Consider the following 19611-nt stretch of genomic DNA (forward strand, 5'->3'; position numbering starts at 1 on the left):
CCCCAACCTCCCCACCCCCCACAGCCTCTGGCTTCAGTTGTCATTGTTAGCTATCAGTGAGGATCTAATTAAAGAATGCAGAAAGACAGAAAAATCTGACCCAAGGAATTGGGGTCTGTGAAAATGAACAGAGGTCCCTCATCTGGAGGGAATGTACGTAGCCACATCAGGCCTGCCCAGGGTCTCTGTGGCGAAATTAGTAGCAAATTCTACAAAGACACTGAAATCACGGCCCCTGTGCTGGAAGCAGGTGCATCTCCCTTTGACTCGAAAGCCTCTTTTCCCAGTGAGTTTGTCTTTCATGACTGCTGCTGCTGGCCTCCCGTACAAAAGTTCATGTTTTCATTCAATCAAGTTGTTGTCTCCCAAGTAAGTTTAGGACTTGCTAGAATTATTTGCTTCTGTGTGTGGGATCAATCCCTTGTCACTCATAGGCTCGACTTTTAAGTTTTGACATTTGGATAATGCAGCTGCACAAACCTGTTCCCTGCCTGGGACGCCCAGGGCTGCAGTCGAGGGGCAGGCGGTCAGAGCATGGTTCAGAGTCAGTGCCTGTCAGGGACACTGAGGGTCCTGCACACTCCGTAGCTAACACTGTGATGTTTCTAGAATATCAACGTTGGAGGTACACGATACAGTTTTGTATTCTTTTCACATGCCGAGAACTAAACAACCATATTCATTATGTGGTTCTCCTATCAAGCAGTGGCTACTTTTCATCAAGAAATTCACAAAGTGATCAAACGTGTGGGCAAGGTCACTCCTCAAGGAAGGAGAGGAGCCCAGCAGAGCTGTGCCCTGGGCGAGCACCTGGCACTAAGCTGAGATGGAAGGTGTTCAGCAGAGGGCTGGGCATGCAGCTCTGAGGTGGGCCGGGCAAAACCCCACACACTGAAGCTTAGAAACTCAGCTGCACCAGGCCCTTCTCCTGTCCCTGTGCTGTGATGTGTCTGATGAGGGTAATGAGAGCAGTATTCGCCTGAGCTGGTGAACACCTCCTCCACCAGACATGGGTGTGGTGGTGTCAGATCCAGTCGGGCTACGAGTTGTCTCCACCGGATGCCCCTGAGGCTCCCCAAATCACATCTGCCAGCTCCCCAGAAAGAGGATGCCGGCAAGGCAGGTTCAGAGCAGTTGCCGAGCCTTGAACAGCCTCTGCTGGACGGACGCCGCTCCGGGGAGGCTTCAAGCAATGCCCTCCGCTGGCCGAGCCACCCTCTCATCAGTCATCAGGAGCCATGGGGAAATCACTCTGAGCCCCGAGGCGGGAGCTGCCGGCAATTGCCTGTGATTGATAGCACTAAATATGAAACCGCATGTACCTCATCCATGCAGCATGGAATCAGAGGCATATTGTTAGTGGGGGAGATGAATAGAACTTGAGATAACCTCGGCAAATTAGGCATATGTTAGCGTGAAGCTTTGTCAGTAAGCAGGCTATAAATTACAGACAGATCGTAACTCCATAAACTCTCCTAATGAATTGGATGACAGTGGTAATTCAATGCGAACACAGCAGCTTAACCCTTTTAAGCAGTCAGCCCCAGGCCTCCAGGATGCACCCAGCCAAAAGGCCCTGTCAAAGTCTGTCTTTAATATCTCCCTAGAGAGCATTTGCAGCAAGATAAAATAACTTCTTAATATTTTCTGCATATCAAAAACAAAAGTTCGAGATCCTATAGGCAATTACATTATTTCATAGTTCATTCCTTTTTGAGTTTTCTCCCCAGCACATAATTTTATTACAGTTCTTTTTTTCTTAAAACGATCACACTAAATGCAAGGAAGGCAGAAGCCCCAGCGTGCCCCGCAGCTCTGGGCGATTACCGAGCGCATCGGGGGGTATCCTGCACTCTCAGACTAAAGGCTCAGAGACTTTCACCAGAAGGAGAGGCGGTCTTTCCATACAAATGCACTACCTGCGGCGTCTTGTTGCAATAATGAAGTGGAATTTATAAATAAAAATAAGGTGCCGAGACAGACCCTGTGCGATTTCCGGCCATTACTGACAGAGGAACGACATCAGTGACAGCTAAACCGAGGCTGTGAAGCCGTTTCATAATTTGCTGTATATTTTAGTAAAAGTTGCATGTAGAAATAACTGACAAATCAATGTTGATCAAAAGAAAACCTTAAATTCAAATGGGAAAATTAAAGGTAATCTGTCATTATTTAAAATGTGTTGACATAGTAAAAAACATTCTTCAGTTCCTATTCAAAAGGAAGCAACACAAAATAGCACCAATGGGTATAATTATTGTATATCAGGTACAGCTACTGGTACTCATGTTACAAAACTAAGAATTTTAAAAATAAATTACCCTTATCTAGGTGTATTTTCTCTTCTACAGAACACAATTCTCTTTTACTATAGATGTTAAAGGAAACATGTTCTTTACTTCTTTTATTGTGGTGTTAACCGTAGCCATCTCTTTCTTCATAGACCCACAGCACGTAATTCCAACCAGACATTCAACCCCTGCAGATTTCATGTGAGCAGATCCACGGTATCATTTTCTATGGCTCTAGTAGAAGGTGTTTGTTCACAGAGCATTTCTATAGAGCCCAACTGTCTCGTATTTACAGTAGTGGGTGGGGGGGCGGGGAATGAATAACAACTGTAACGATTTTACATATTCTGTGTGATAATTTGCTGTATATTTTAGTAAAAGTTGCATGTAGAAATAACTTAGAAATATACAGCAAATTAGGAAACAATGTAACTATTTTACGTATTCTAGTTACACCTTTAGTCTGATGATCTTCCAGGACTTCGGAGGACAATGTTGAAATATCATTGCCTGTTTCGGCGGCTCATGCACTGCAATCATTAAGGAATCTGAATAATTCACCTTACAAAATCTAATCTGAAAAACAATGTATATACTTGTCCTTTGCCACTCAGACAGGAAACGGATGAACTCTCAACTATCAAACGTCTATCATTTTTGTGAGGCCGAATGCACTCTTTTGTTAAGGTCAAGTGCACAGCCGTCATCTCACCTTTCTGGGATTCACTAGGAATCACTTTGCCTTATTGGAGGCATCAGACACAGCTCAGCTGGCCCTGTGTGAATGGAAGCCACAGGGATGGGAGGTTTTCAAATGTAGGAAAAAGTGACCCTGCTTCTGGGACCCCTTTCTCTGTCCCCACGCCAGGCACACTCCTGGTCTCAGCCTCCCCCACGTCGGCCTCCTTGGCTATTTGTCTCCTGAGGCTCCATGCATGCACTGGGTCTCAGGCAGACATTCTGTGGTTCTGGTGACAGACACAAACACAGCCACTGATGCTCAAAACTTTGCAAATATTCTCAGCCCATAAGGGTGGCCCCGGGACCTGAGCAGGCTCATCTGCCTGTTTTATTTGACTTGTCTACTACTCAGAAAAGACAAGATTTCACATAAAAATCCAGCTTCCCATCCATTCTCAAAAAGTCTGAAGAGCAACCGTGCAGAGCCCGCTCACCAGGGAACAACGCCTGGAGCCCCATCTCTATGATTCCTTCTGTGGGCCGCAGGTCTGGCAGCCAGTGCAGCCCCCGCCTAGCCTGGCCTGAGCCTTCCCCTCTGTCCCTCTCACCCCTGGGTCACCCACAAGGACATCAGTGTGTGAGCCCCAGATGAGAACACCTGGGGCAGGTGCCACCGGCTGACCTTGGGTGTGACTGTCCCCTGCTGGGAATTCTTTTTCTGTGTGTCTCTTTTCAAGTCCTGGTTTCTTGAAAAGAAAGTCTCTTTTCAAGTGAGCTTCAATGAGGAAGAGACATGACTGTCATCGTTCTGACCTTAAGGTGAAGTCCTTGACCAGCAGCCTCACACCCACCTGGGAGCTTGTTAGGGATACAGAGTCTCAGGCCTGTCTGGGGCCTGCTGAGTGTGACGCTGTGATTTCACAGGATGCCCAGGTGGTGCTGCGCTCATTAACCTGTCCTCGAAGGCACCTCCAGCAGGACTTGGAGCAGGTGCACAGTCAGCACTGGCCGACGGCTAGTGAGAGGGTGGTGCTGGAGAGTGAAAACCCGGACCCAATCCTGAAACAAACCAAGAAACCAACAGAAACCGCACATGGGCCAATCAATCAGCAGGGGGAAGCCACCGCTCCAGAATTCTAAGACCTTCAGGGAGTAACATGACGAACATTGCGGCCAAATTATGCAACCCCATTTTTCAGGCAGCCTCTGTGCCAGAGATTTGAATGATGCCTGTGAGTTTTATTGATAAGATTTCAAGAGGACTCTGAGAACTTGGCTTCCTTCTCAGGTGAGCGGGCTCTGCATTATTTACTCTTCAGATTTTTTGAGAATGGATGGGAAGTTGGAGTTTTATGTGAAATCTTGTCTTTTTTGAGTAGTAGGCAAGCCAAACAAAACAAGCCAATGGGCCTGCTCAGATCCCAGGGCCACCTTTACGAGCCGGAGCTCAGTCGTGTTTAATGATGATTTAATGATCTTCCACCAGCCCACAGCTCGGCTGGGAGGTGTGCTCCAGTGCGAAGAGGAATAGAAGGTGACTCCATTTCCTACATTTCCTACATTCCTCTCCAGTGCAAAGAGGAATAGAAGGTGACTCCATCTCCTACACTTCCTACATTCCTCTCCAGTGCAAAGAGGAATAGAAGGTGACTTTTGTCCTCAAGGAGCTTAGAGTCTAGTGAGGGTGTTTGCAAATTTCTGTCTGTGGCAGGAAAATAACAAAGAAAAGGCCATGAACCTATCCCTGAAGTCCTTACAAGCCTGCCAGATTTCTAGTGATGTGGGTTCCCAGGCTGTAGCCCCGAAGACTCGAGCCCAGTAGCACAGTGGTGAGACAGGCATCCCCCTTGGTACAAGCACCTGTGGACTCCCACAGATGTGGTCAGCACCCTTCTCTGAGGCCCCCCGCAAACCAGAGGCAGATTTGGGTTCATTCAGATAAGCGAAGTCTTTGTGCTTCCCTGCGTCCCGACCTCCTGGCTGCAGCCTCAGGAATCCACAGCCTCTCCCATGAACGGACTCAACTCTCCTCCCTTCCTCTGCATACCTCAAGGAGCCATGCGTGCTGGGGTGGGAGGAGGAGGAAGCCTGTGGCTGCCAAGGCCCCTCTGTCTCAAGTGCCTCTTGGGTGTCTCTTATGCCTGTCACCATCCACTCAGCATGTCTTCGCAGAACGCCTGAGAGCAGGGCCTGACCTCCCGCCACCTCCCAGGCAGGCTCCCCAGCGCCCTGGGCCCTGGCTCCGGCCCACCAGATGTGCTGAAGCAGCCAGCACAGCAGTGAGCCACTGCTCTGGTTACCCCACGATGGTCCCCTGTGCAGATGAGGGAGCAGCAGTTCCACTGAGCAAGCCAGCCCCAGCTCCTGTCCCATGACAAACATGCAGATTCTCGGGAACAACCTAGTTTTCTCATCTGTAAATGAGGAGTTGAGAAAAAAAAATCTCTTCCAGCACTTAAATTCTATGATCAGAAACTGTCACTACCTTAAACCATCTCCCAAGTACCGTTCACCATGAGTAGCACCTTTGTGTTCCATTTGCTGGCAGCTCTCTTTGCAGATCTTGTCAGATGTTGTGCACAGTTGTGCATGGCTGTAGGTGGTCGTGCACGTCTAAATGGTTGTGAATGTCTGCATTTGGCTGTGCATGGCTTCTGGCGATTGTGACTGTGCATGGTTGTGCATGTCTGTGAATGGCTGTACACAGCTGTGCGTGGCTGGGAGTGGTTGCACATGATTGTGCATGGTTGTGTATTCCTGTGAATGACTGTGAATATGCATGGTTGTGCATGTCTGTGCATGTCTGGGAATGATTTTACATAGTTGTGCATGGTTGTGTATGGTTCCACATGGCTGTGCATACCTGTGCATGACTGAGAATGTTGTAAATGTGCATAGTTGCACATGACTGTGCCTGGTGGTGCATGGCTTTGCATGGTTTTGCATGACTGTGAATGGTTGCAAATATGCATGGTTGTGCATGGCAGTGCACAGCTGGCAGTGGTTGTACATGATTGTGCATGGTTGTGCATGACCATGAGTGGCTGTGAATATGCATGGTTGTGCATGGCTGTGCATGGCTGTGCACAGCTGGGAGTGGTTGTACATGATTGTACGTGGTTGTGCATGACCGTGAATGGTTGTGAATGTGCATGGTTGTGCATGTCTGCACATGGCTGTACATGGCTGGGGGTGGTTGTACATGATTGTGCATGGTTGTGCATGACTGTGAATGGCTGTGAATGTGCATAGTTGTGCATGGCTGTGCATGGCTATGCACAGCTGGGAGTGGTTATACATGATTGTGCATGGTTGTGCATGACTGTGAATGGTTGTGAATGTGCATGGCTGTGCATGGCTGTGCATGGCTAGGGGTGGTTGTACATAATTGTGCATGACTGTGCATGACTGTAAATGGTGGAGAATATGCACGGTTGCACATGGCTGTGCATGGCTGTGCATGGCTGAATGATTGTGAATGCACAGTTGCACAAGTCTGCACATGGATGGGAATGGTTATATCTGTGAATGGTTGTGCATGGTTGGTTATGTGCAGCTTTGAATGACTGTGTATGGCTGAGTGAGTGTACATGGTTGTGCATGGTTGTGTGTGGCTGTGAATTGTCTTAACGGTTCTCCTCATGTGAGCCGGGTTTATGAGCTTCTACAAACACTGTATTTCCTCACATCCTCCAAAATATATGCCACATCTTCATCACAACCCTTATACTCTCTGTCTCTCTCTCTTCCTTTTCTCACTCACTCTTCCTCTCTGTCTGTCATTCTTTCTCCCTCTTCTTTCTGCCTCTCCATAAAAGACAGAAAGCATGTGTACCTTGGTCTGTAACTTAACGAAAGCTCGGTCTCAGAGGCTGTAGGTGTCTGCCAGGTTGCAGAGATGTTGTGGGATCCAGTTCAATTGAAACAAAACAAGAACTTTTGCTAAAAGCTCTGCTAGAGATGCTTTCTATATTAGATACATGTTGCCAGCAACTCAGAAGAAATAAACATGTTTGGTTGTAACTAACATGCACTGAGCACTCCGGGGAGCAGGTGCCATGCTAAGCCCTTTACTCAGGTTCTCTCATCTAATCCCAAGAACGCGGTCAGGTGGGTACTGTTGTGATACTATAGATGGGTTTGGCTAGCCAGTGAGAAGTCCAGCAGGAATCTGAGAAAAAGGCCCCTGGCAGCAGAGCTGCCGGTTGAAACACAGTGTCATGGCCATCTTAGATTACACCCTCACGTCCACGAAGCATTTGAATTTCTCAAGGTTCAAAGTATTTTTCAAATATGTTTTAATAGTGCAAAAACAAATCCAGTAAATGTTGAGAAATATTTTGGGAATGGGAGCAGTGTTTGTGAAGCTCCTGCCAAGCTGGCTGCGACTTAGGGCCTCTGAGTCTTGCTCAAAAAGGGAGTATTAGGACACTCACAGTGCAAGGGTCAGGCCTTTCCAGCACCTGGGGGTGAGGATCAGGGGCGTCAGGACCCCAGGTTACAGGGAAGACCTCACCATGGCAAACTTCCACTCAGAACAATCCTGTAGGTGAAAAGCCTGTTTCTATCTACCAAGGCCAACTCTGTTTTCTTCTGTAAACACAACAATATTTGTTGTGTGGTTTTAGTACATACTGAATTCTCCAGTAATGCAACTACTTTGAAAATCAAGAGAAGTCAGTACTTTATTTTGTCAGAATGTTATCAAGTGTTGTTTATCATTGAGGAAAATCATGCCACAGACAGGAAAATCCTGTCATTACTGGAGTATTTGATGCAAAGATAGATAGAATTGTTGGTGTATTGGTCTGCATTTGTAACCATTGCATTCACGAAAATCCTATTAGGATGCGTAAATCCAAATATTTTTAGATAACTTTTATTTCAAAATACTGAACGTAAAGTCTTCACAACAGCCGAATGTTGCTTCACTTCTCTGAAACCCGACAGGCTCATGTGAAGGAGGGGAACGTGTTTGTCTACTTCGTTATGTTTGTTCACACTGTCATGCCCAGGTGTTTACATATCGAAATATAGGCCGCTGTAAATTAATGTCCTTTGATTACGGTTTATTTTAATTAATTTCCTATCCATACTATCACTTCTCAGGGGTGTGGATTACTCATACTAGCTGTGACTTTTATTCCAAGTAAAGGGAAGTGACAACGTGTTTGTCATGAAAGCAGGTGGCATTGGTTTTCGATGGGGTTGGAAACCACAGCTCTGGGGGACACTGCCCTGCTTTTCCCCACATTCGGATGACAGCGAACAGCTATGTGTTCAATGAGGCAGCTCTCTGTGTGCGCAGTGGAAAACACACGTGTGTTCTGGGATAAATAAATAAATAATCCCTTTGATAAAGCAGGAAGGCTCTCTACAGCTTTCTCACTCCGCCACTGAAAAGCTGCTAGCTTAATAAAGCCATCAAAGTTTTCGCATTCTGACCCCACAAAGGCAGTGAATAACTAGAACTCTGACTTTTAATCTAAGCTGCAGCATTTGAAGAACAAGGAGCTCTTGAAGGCCTCGCAGCCCAGCACCCCCGGCCGCACTCGTCCTTGGGGCTGCGCGCCTGCCAGACGTTCATGATCACAGCACAAGGACGACTTGCTTTTTGAAAGGAGGCCTCAATCTTGTCGCTTAACCCCCAAAACATTCATTATTTTCAGCCAAAGGATAACAAAAGTTATTTCAGAAATTTTTTTCAGCCTCATCTCTGGAGCACACTTCACCTCCTAACTTCCACTGACTTCGTCTCTCCCAGACACTCAGGAGGAGCCAGAGGACCTGGCCCAGCGATCGGGGCCTCATGGGAAAACAAGGCAGACTGTCTGCTGAGTCTCAGAAGAAAAACATCTTGAAACGCTTTCAGATGTCAAATCGGTGGGCAGCGAGATTAAGAATGAGGGGGACAGGAAAGAACGGCAAGGGTGGCGAGGAAACAAGCCCTTCAGTGACACACGGATGGGGCGGTGAGCTTAGAAAACATCAGCAGCTGCTAGAAATCCCCCTGGAGGCGATGATTTCCAGGCCCACTGGAAGGCTGCACGAGGGTGCATTGTGAGCTGGGAGCAACCATGAATCCGGGACCCTGGGACCTCCCTGGACGTGCACCCAGGAGCTGGGTGCACCCAGAAAACACCCAGCCCAGACACCCAAGGAAGGCCGGATTCAGCAAAGGAGCCCCGCAGCCCCGTCCAGGTGGAGTCCCAGAAAGCTGGGCCCCAAGGCCTGGAAGTCAGGGAATTGCACGGGGGGAGATGGTGGGGAATGGAGACTGGGCCCCAGAGTCTGCCAGGCCTGCAGCCTCAGAGGAGCCTTGGGGAAGCGGCTCTCCCTCACTGAGCTGTCAAAAAGGCATCCAGTGATGTGACCACGACCACTGAGCCGCTGGACCTACCATTGGCCCTCTGTGGCCACCCCAGGCTCCACCTGCCGACAGGGCCCCCACCCATGGCTACCTAGGGACGATCCTTTTGCCTCCCCTTTAGGGATTCTCTAAGCTCAGCTTCCTCCCACCCGGCCTCCTTCCCTTGGGCCAGCACAAAATTGTGGAGGGGCAGGGTGTGCTGAGTGCCCACACCCCTGTCTCACCCCGGTCTCCCCGAGGGGGTTGCAGGCTCCTCACTAGCTGGGAGGGTTCAGATCTATCAGACGGACCTGGCACAGGGTGAAGCTGTGAGGGCAGAAGCCAGAGTCCAGGGGTACAGGGTGACCCAATGCCCAGCACTGGACGCGGAGCCCTACTCACCCGGTCCTCCCGGCTTCGGGGCTACCGCGCTTTACAGACGAGGAAACGGAGGCTCTGGAGCTTAGGTGGCCTCTGAGGGCACAGGGACGCCGGGACCACCCCCTGCGCCCCAAGGCAGGGCGCTCTCCTGCCTCTCCTGCCTCTCCTGCGCAGGCAGAAGCTGTGCCTGTGATGGCCCCAGCACCGCCCTGCAGGAGCTCAAGCTCTAGCCCGGGGCAAGGCCGCAGGGGAGGGAAGGGAGACAGCAGGGGGAGGGGTCACCTGTCCGGCCATGGGGGTCACACGTCACGTGGTGGTGCCTTCAGAAGCCGCAGGTGTTTTCATTCAAATCAAATCAATGTTACATTTAACTTAACTTTAACCAGGTGTGTCATGCAAGGCTAAGCCGGCGTGGGGGAAGGGGGCGTCTGTGGAAAGGTCCAGGTGGAAGAGAGAAAGGGAAGCGGGCACCAGGCCCAGGGCCCCGATCCCAACACCAGCTGTGAGCGTGGCCCACTGGGGGCTCTGCCTGCTGGAGACGGCCACTCGCCCCTTTGGCCTCCATCTCAGTCCTTTTAGGCCGCTGTCACGAAATACTCTACACTGGGTGGCCTGGAACAAAAACGTGTTTCTCAGTTTTGCAGGCTGCGAGGCCGGCATCAAGGCGCCGGCGGATTTGGCGTCTGGAGAGGGCGTCCCGGTCTGTGCACGGGGCCTTCTCACTGGTTCCTCGCATGCTGGAGGGTGAGGGAGCTCTCTGGGCCTCTTTGGTAAGGGCACAAATCACATTCGTGGGGACCCACCTTCATGACCATCTGAACTGATCGCCTCCCAAAGGACCCACCTCCGAACACTCACGTGGGGCTGAGCATTTCGATTTGTGAGTTTCCTGGGGGACATGAACTAAGAGCATGGCGGCCCCACCACGCCCGCTGCGGGCCCCTGGGGGTCTCCTCCTCCTGTCCGCAGCTTGCTCTGTGCCCCTTGCCCTCCGGAGCCCCTCCTGCCTCCTCTCCCTTTCTCTACTCCGCACACACAGGCAGAGAGAAGAGCTGGCCGTGTGGAGGTGAGGCGAGCACCCACGCAGGGGCACAGGAGCCCACCCCAAGCTGGGCACAGCGACGCTGTGGTCCTGCAGAGCAGGCAGCCCTGGGAGCGCTTATGAGGGCCAGGCGCACAGGGCACCTTAGAGCCGTGAAGTCATTCCGTGAAGCTCACAGAGCAGGGAAATACATCCGAAAACAAAACCAAACTTGGATGAGACATCACCTCCAAGGCGAAACGAAATTGGAAAACTTTCCCATGAAAGCACCTTGAAGAGACTTTAGGTTTGTATTAATCTAGATATTGCATGATTATGCTGGTATCTCACCCCTGTGCAGTGGGGGCCCCTCCTGCTCCAGCGACGGCCTTTCTCCCTCACCGTCTCATCTCCGCGCCAGGCAACCGATGACCAGGGGCAGAGCGTCCCTGCTGTGGGGGCCAGATCAGGGTTCACCTCCACTCCTAAACTGAGGAAAGGACACCTTTTTTAAGGTCAAAATTAATGTGTAAATTGCATCAAATTATCTCAAATGAAAACGTGTAGGGACATGCACATGGCCCCCTGGCTATTTCTCAGCACGTGTTAGAGAAGGAGGGCGTTTTCAGCCCAGCCACTGTGATGCCTGTTTCCCACAGTCTCCAGAACAGTGCTTCCGTGTGCTGCGCGGACAGAGACCCAGAGTGTGTTACCTGCTCACATCCCCAAGGCCAGGCTCCTTATGCTGAAATGATGACTCTGGCCTGTGCCCTGCTAAGCGCTTGGCACGACTTCACTCTCCGAATAAAATTAGTCTTTGATTCTTCATCCCCATGGAAATTGCATGGCTCCAGCCTCTCCACTTCCTTAATGGTTTCTTCACTACAAAGGCTCAATTGAATGACCCTGTCAGCCATCTCCAAGGTTTGGAATTAAATGTACCTAAGTGTAAATCAATAGAAAGGGAATCAAAAACTAAAAGGTTGGATTATTTTTGCAGATCTCTTTGTGCAAAACAAGTTTGCATTGACCCCGGGACCACCTGCGACCCCAGAGCAGCTCCGCCTTCTGGCTTCAGGAGGAGCTTTGATGAGCAAAGATGAATCACGAGATCTATTAAAATGGAATTATGATTTTGACCCGCTCACCTCCAAGAGCTGCTGGATAGCAAAATTAGAGAATCCGGAACTATACGTGTTCCATTTTAAACTGCAAGAGATGCTGCGCTGGCAAGCATCTCCTCAGCTCCTCCTCACTCCAGACTCAGGTGACTCAAGTCCTTCATGCAGACATGGATTGTGAATGCATTGCATTCTCAAACAGTGGGATATGCAACAAAGATCCACAGGCATATTTAGAACCCAGTGGAAAGCAGCTCTCAAGGCCACCAGCACTTCCTCCCTCCCTCTAAGTACAGTAGCTCCAAAAACTCTGGAGGTTGCTCTGGCCTGACACCTCTGGCAGGGACCAACCCACCACCTTTGCCAGTCTGTGCTGGTGCTAAACCTCAGACCTGCCAGCCCACTACCTCGTCTACAAAACCAGTTTTTAATTTCCTCTTAGACACCAATGCCTGGTAAATTATTAGCACACATTTCTTCCAAGAATGCTTCATGTTTCAATAGTAGCCCCCATAACACAACATGTTAAGCAAAGGAAGAACTTTCTGACAGTAAAAATGCAGCCACCTGAGCCAATCAGAAGGCTTCTTTGTGCCTCAGGTTGTAAGGAGCTGCACCTGGACGGACATCTCTGGTTGGTTCTATGGACCACTGCCAAATTTCCAGTGGTCAGCAGGAGCCCATACAAGATGGCAGAACTAATATTCTATTCCAAACATTCACAAACCAAAGTGTCAAAGCTGTAGGCTTGTATTCATTCTGCATTGCTGTAGGAAACGCGAGTTTTGCCTTCAGCTTCAGTAAAGCTGAGGCCTGGGTGAATGGGCGCTGGATGCTTAATTTCAGAGTTGAAGGAAACAGTAGCTCAGAAATTGTTTCAAGGCTACAGGTGGGCTGTTCAGAGAGTCAGCAAGTGAGAAAAAGCTTTCACTCATTCATCACAAAATGTAACGGTAGTCAGAGTGAACCTTTTTTGCTAAGTTGACCTTATCTGTAAAACATGTGAATGATAGATATCTTTGAATGTTAAAAAAGCAACAACAACAAAAACAAACAAACAAACTGACACGTTCTACCCTTCATCTGGAACCTCGGAGTTCTCGAATGCACCCGTCTAAATGAAGGCTAGAAAAGAGGCTGGGAGATGTGGGGGAGTGAAAGAAAGTAAATGGAGAATTGGGGGTCAAAAAGAAAAAAGTGTATGTGTGTGTGTTGTAGGTGCGTTGTGGTTGTGTGTATGTAAGTGTGTGTATGTGTATATGTATGTGGTGTGTGTATATTTTCTGTGTGTGGTGTGTGTATGTGTATGTGGGATGTGTATGTATGGCGATGTTGTATGTGTGTGGTGAGTGTGTATGCAGTGTGTATGTGTGATGTGTGGTGTAGGATGTGCATGTGCATGTGTGTATAGGTGAGTGTACATGCATGTGGTATGTGTATGTGTGATGATATATGTGTGTTATATGTGTGTATGTGTGTATTGTGTGTGTGGCCTGGGTGAGTGTGTGTTATGTATTTCATGTGTGTGGAATGTGCATGTTGGTGGGGGAGCAGTACAGGTGATGCATGTGTCGTGTGTGTGTAGAATTGGGCATGTGTGTTGTGGGGAATGTACATGATGCAATATGTGTGATGTGTGTGTGTGTGGGTGTTCATGTGTGGTAGAATGTGCATGTGGGTGTGTGTGAGTGTAACATACATGTGTATGTGTTTGTGTTGTAAATGTGCATGTGTGTTGGGGAGTGTACATACATTGTATGTGTGATGTGTGATGTGTGTGGTGTAGGTGTATGGTAGGGAGGATGTTTATGTGTTGTGTGTGTGTGTATATGCAGTGTGTGATGTGTGATGTGTGTGTATATAGTGCGTATGTGGGGGAATGTTTATGGTTTATGTGTGTGTGTACAATGCACGTGTATGTGTGTCTGGTGTATGTGTGTAGGATGTGCATGTGTGTTGGGGGATGTATATGCATGTGTATGTGTTATGTGTTCGACTTGGTGTGTGTAGTGTGTATGCAGGGAGGGATGTTTATGTGTTGTGTGTGGTGTGGTATATGCATGTGTATGTGTGATCTGTGTATGTGTGTGGGGAGGTATATGCATGTGTATGTGTGATGTTGTGAGTGTGTGTGTGTAGTGTGTATGTAGGGAGATGTCTATGTGTTGTGTGTGGTGTGTATATGCATTTGTATGTGTATGTGTGATGTGTATATGCATGTGTGTTGTGGTGTGTATGTGTGTATGGTCTGTATATGTCTATAACAAATAACGAAATGACTGGATCGCTGTTGTGAAACAGAACCCCTTATGTTTGGAAAATGATGTTCTTCCTGTGGACATCGGGATGTCGGTGCCCCAGGGCACAGTGATGGGTCTGCCACAACCTGATATTTCTCCAAGAATCACTTCAGGTTAAAAAACACATTCATAGTAAGGTGAAGGTCTCAGCAAATGTGAAATAACATCTCACTGCCAGTTCCCACGTCCCAGGCAAAAATTCCTTTAAGTTAATTATACATTATCTGAACTAGTGTGTACATGTTCAGTCTCTTCATATCTGTACACATCTTCTAGCACTTTTGTTCTGATTTCTAAAGAACCTTGACTAATTCACTTTAGCAAGAAGCTAATCCCGCACTGTAGGGCTAAGTATAAAACAAGTGACATTCTCAAATGGGTGACAGAAACGTGCAGGCGGGGATCATTAAGTACTCATTAGCCACGTGCCGTCACGTTAACCACGGGGTGTCGCACCAATTTTCTCTTCTTTGTCATGAGCCAACACTATCCCCCTTTCATGGAGCAAACCACCATGGCGAATGGTGCCCACACCTCCCGCCTTCCGCTCTGCTTGTCACACAGTGGTCCCTGAGCTGCATTTCCATGGCCACGGTCTTAGGAGTCCACTCAGAAAAGACTGTTACCTGGGCCTGTTGGTAACAGTGGTGTGTAATTGAAATGGTCAAGTACCAGAAAAAATATATTTTTTCAGACTATTCAATGTATACAAGTGTTAGAGCCATGTGTGAATATAGTCATTTTATTTCAACTCATGATTTTAGAATCTTAAAGATGGCCATGTAACCCAGACATTTAGGATTCCCAGGTTTGTTTTTATTTTCATTTTTTAGTAATTTCCATTTTATTTTAGATTTGGGGGCACACATGCAAGACTGTCACATGGGTATACTGTGTGATGCTCACAGACTGAGGACAGTATCCAACAGTTACTTTTTCAGCCCTTGCCCCACTTTCTCCCTCCCACTTCTAGTCCTCCTCAGTGTCTGTTGTTGCCATCCTTATGTCTATGAGTACCCAAAGTTTAGCTCCCACTCATAAGTGAGAATATACGGTATTTGGTTTTCTGTTCCTGCATTAATTTGCTTAGGGTGATGACTCGTGGCTGCATCCATGTTGCTGCAAAGACATGATTTTGGTTTTTTTTATGGCTGCATAGTATTCCTTTATGTAAATGTACCACATTTTCTTTATCCAATCCACCACTGATGGGTACCTAGGTTGATTCCATGTCTTTGTTACGGTGAAGAATGCTGCGATGAACACACACATACATGTGTCTCTTTTGTAGAATGATTGTTTTCCTCTGGATATATACCCAGTAATGGGATTGCTGGGTCAAATGGTAGTTCTGTCCTAAGTTAGGAAATCTCCAAACTGCCTTCCACAGTGGCTGAACAATTTACATTTCCACCAACAGTACCTGAGCATTCCCTCTTCTCCGCATCCTCACCAACATGTGTTGTTCTTTGTTTGCTTGTTTGTCTTTGTTGTTGTTGATTTTTACTTGAATAATGACCATTCTCAGGTCCACCTACATTAAAAATGGCCCTAAAATAAATCGGTTGAAGAAATTACATCCCAAAGATTCTTGATTTTTTCCTAGGTGAATTTTGAAGTCTTCATCAGTATATCCATATTAAAAGGAGATGACAGAAGCCAAAATAAAAGAATTGTGGGCTGACAGGACAACTGGATTAAAATAAGCATCAGTTTCATTAAACAGGACTAACTAGAAAATAAATCTTTTGAAGACAAATTTTTATCCAGCTCTCTAAATAAAGTGACCTTGATGGACAGTGGAAGAAATCACACCATGGAACTCCTTTAATAAAAACGTATTGACTTTAAAAATAATAATAATAATAATGGCCATTCTGACTGGTGTGCATTGGCATCTCATTGTGGTTTTGAATTGCATTTCTCTGATGATCAGTGATGTTGAGCATTTTTTCACATTTGTGGGCCACTTGCATGTCTTCTTTTGAGAAATGTCTATTCATGTCTTTGGCTACTTTTTTAGTGGAGTTATTTGATTTTTGCTTGTTTAATTCATTAAGTTTCTTATAGATTCTGGATATTAGACCTCTGTTGGATGCATAGTTTGCAAATATTTTCTCCTATTCTGTAGGCTGTCTGTTTACTCTGTTGATAATTTCTTTTGCTATGAAGAAGCTCTTTAGTTTAATTAGGTCTCACTTCTCATTTTTTGTTTTTGTTGCAATTGCTTTTGAGGACTTAGTCATAAATTATTTCCCAAGGACAATGTCCAGAATGGCATTTCCTAGGTTTTCTTCTAAGATTCTTATGGTTTATGGTCTTATATTTAAGTCTTTAATCTATCTTACATTGACTTTTGTATATAGTGAACAGTAGGGGTCCAGTTGCACTCTTCTGAATATAGATAGCCAGCTATCCTAGGAGCATTTATTGAATGGGGTGTCCTTTCCCTGTTGCTTATTTTTGTCAACTTTGTTGAAGATCGGGTGGCTGTAGGTGTGCAGCTTTATTTCTGGATTATCTGTTCGTTCTTTTGGTCCATATGTCTGTTTTTGTACCAGTACCATGCTGTTTTGGTTACCGTAGCTTTGTAGCATAGTTTGAAGTCAGGTAATGTGATGTTTCCAGCTTTGTTCTTTTTGCTTAGGATTGCTTTGATGTTTGGGCTCTTTTTTTGGTCCACATGAATTCTAGAATAGGTTTTTGGTTTTTTTTTTTATCTAATTCTGTGAAAAATGACATTGCTAGTTTGAAAGGAATAGCATTGAATCTGCACATTGCTTTGGGCATCATGGCCCTTGTAACCATATTGATTCTTCCAAGCCATGAGCATATTTTTCCATTTGTTTGTGTTATCTATAATTTCCTTCAGCAGCATTTTGTAGTTATCTTTGTAGAGATCCTTCACCTCCCTGGTCAGATGTATTCCTTGGTATTTTATTTTATTTTTTGTGGCTATTGTGAATGGGATTATGTTCTTGATTTGCTCTCAGTTCAAATGTTATTGGAAATACTTCTGAATTTTGTATGTTGACTTTGTATCCTGAAACTTTTTACTGAGGTCATGTATGAGTTCCAGAGCCTTTTGACAGAGTCTTTGGGGTTTTCCAGGTATCAGATCGCATTAGTGAGGACAGATAATTTGACTTCCCCTTTCCCTGTTCGGATGCCTTTTATTTCTTTCTCTTGCCTGATTTCTCTGGTCAGGACTTCCGGGATTCCCAGTTTTAATTCTTAGTCACTCTAAGTTCCAACAGTTGTAGCATGGACAACTGTGAATTTATGACTGTACTCCACAAAGAATGTCTAGGCATTTAACCATGCTGTCTGCATTCAGTAGCTATCAGGAATTAGAGCTGTTAGACTTGAGCAAACGTATTGGTGGGAACGTGGCTGGGAAACATCTTTAAAGTTTCTTTAACCCTGCTTCCCTGTTTGTCCTGCCAGCTAATGATATTCTTTGAAGGAAAAACTGAATTTAAACTCTGCTAACAGAGGCCTAACTCCATAGCAATGTGTTTTACAAATAGTAGGTCTTGATAAACATTTGTAGCACAGTTTTACATCTAACTCATGATCAACAATTTTCTCCTAGTTTTCCAATTAATAATTCTATGTAAGCAAATTTTTTTTCTTTCACTGTGATATGACTCCATCCTCATACAATGTATTTTGTTTTTGATTTTGCCAAAATTATTTCTTAAAGCAACATTGGATTTCATATTTGAATTCAATAAACTAATACAAAATGGAGCCTGAATATATGGAATTGGTCTCAGTGAACACACTTGCCCAGATTTTCCAGGCCAGTCTTGGCCATCTTGGGAAATTCTGCCATTTTGTGCTACTGGTTTCACAGCCGGTAGTGGCCAATATACTGGATTTTATCACATGCAGAAATCTACAATTAATCTGATTCCATGTAACCTGATCCTCTCAGCAAACATGCTCCCTAAGAAAACAAGGAAAAGGAAGGAAGGAAGGAAGGAAGGAAGGCAGGCAGGCAGGCAGGAAGGAGAGAGAGATGGATGGATGGATGGATGGATGGTAGGTATAGAATGCTTTTAGGTTTTCCTACTCAAGCAAATCTTTTGCTTTCCCAGAGGAGACAGTGTTCCCGCTTGCCATTTCACTTTTGTCACCAACACTTAGAATTTCTAGTAGAGGGACCTCTGGAATGCAGAGCTATTATGGACCATTGAGGTCAAGGTTGATGCATCCAAGAAGGTGCCCTGCATTTTCTTGCTGGTCTTCACAGACTCCTCCTGTGGTCCCTCCCAGGGCAGGAAGTGTCATTGGCCATGATCCTGCTGTGACCCTCCATTCGGCATCCAGGTTCTTTCTGCCTTTTAAAGCATCAGCATAATGTCTCTACAATTAATCTGTAAAGCAGCAGAACTTTGTGATTCTGACACAGTTAATCGCTCCCAGTATCTCTATTTAAAGCTTTCTAAAGACAAAAGTAAAGAAGACAATTATACAGATTGCAGAGACCAGAGTAAGATGAGCTTGGAGAGAAAGAGAAACTCAGAGAGCCAACAACAATATAACATAAACAGTTCAGCAAATAATAGTGCAATTTCCCAGCTAATAGAATGGTTTAACACCTGAATACATTCACACGCCTGATTAAGCACTAACCACATACACCCATAAAGGAAGATTATAAGTTGTAATATGCCTTTGCAAGAAGCAGCATATTAACCACTATTTGTATACTTCTCCAATTACATTCCTTTAATTCTTTCATTTAGAAAACAGTTTACATTATAATAGCCAGCATCACTTCTGTTTTTAAAACAATTGGTTATACGTATATTGCCAAATTATGGGTCTACGGGATATTTTCATAAGAGAAAACAATTGCCAACGTGCCTGGAGAAGGATCTTTAACTGGAGAGTCTGGTGACACACGGATGCATGGCCATTCCTTTTCGCTATGCCAACGCTTCCCAGTGGATTGAACAGCCCATTTTTTCTTCTCAAGTTTTCGGCGAGCAGAGATTTGTCTTGCAGACATGAAACCCAGACAGTGTGAGCCTGTCCAGCTCCCTCCTTGCTCCCTGTGTGCACTGTCCAGGAGCCCAGCTCTCCCAGGCCACTGCACCCACCGGAGTCTACATGCTGGTTTGTCACCAGCTATTCCATGGCAAAGGCCTCCAACACACCTCCCCTACCCAAATCCCAGCACACTGCTGGTCCCACACAGCTCAGCATCTGGCCTGCGCAGGGTCTCCCCTGGGACCCAAACGTGTCAGAAACCAAGATGCAATCAGCAACAGCAACAGAGCCTTAGAGACAAAAGCCAAACCAATGAAAAGCACCACCATTCGGACCAGAGCAAGCCAGGCACTCCCTCCTTGTGATGAGCAACAGGAAACTACAGGTGGAGGCAGGAGGAGCCTGGGTGGTATTGGGGCTCGGAAGGCCATACCCCAAAGCCTGGCTGGGACCTGCTGAGAGGCCC

At 46.5% G+C, this 19611-nt stretch overlaps 1 long non-coding RNA gene across 1 annotated transcript in view; it reads right to left on the minus strand.

The window, feature by feature from the left end:
* The window catches only part of LOC108527043 (uncharacterized), a 22918-nt gene extending 11264 nt beyond the window's left edge, over positions 1-11654 (minus strand). Inside the window, exons 1-2 of the long non-coding RNA XR_001884673.1 lie at positions 11437-11654; positions 11075-11213 (exon numbers count right to left, since the gene is read on the minus strand). This is a non-coding gene — a long non-coding RNA (uncharacterized LOC108527043). The remainder of the gene's footprint in view (positions 1-11074; positions 11214-11436) is intronic.
* Positions 11655-19611: the final 7957 nt, after the last annotated feature.

The sequence above is a fragment of the Rhinopithecus bieti genome, unplaced genomic scaffold (assembly GCF_001698545.2).
Source record: "Rhinopithecus bieti isolate Rb0 unplaced genomic scaffold, ASM169854v2 scaffold_3734, whole genome shotgun sequence".
NCBI classification, from domain to species: domain Eukaryota; kingdom Metazoa; phylum Chordata; class Mammalia; order Primates; family Cercopithecidae; genus Rhinopithecus; species Rhinopithecus bieti.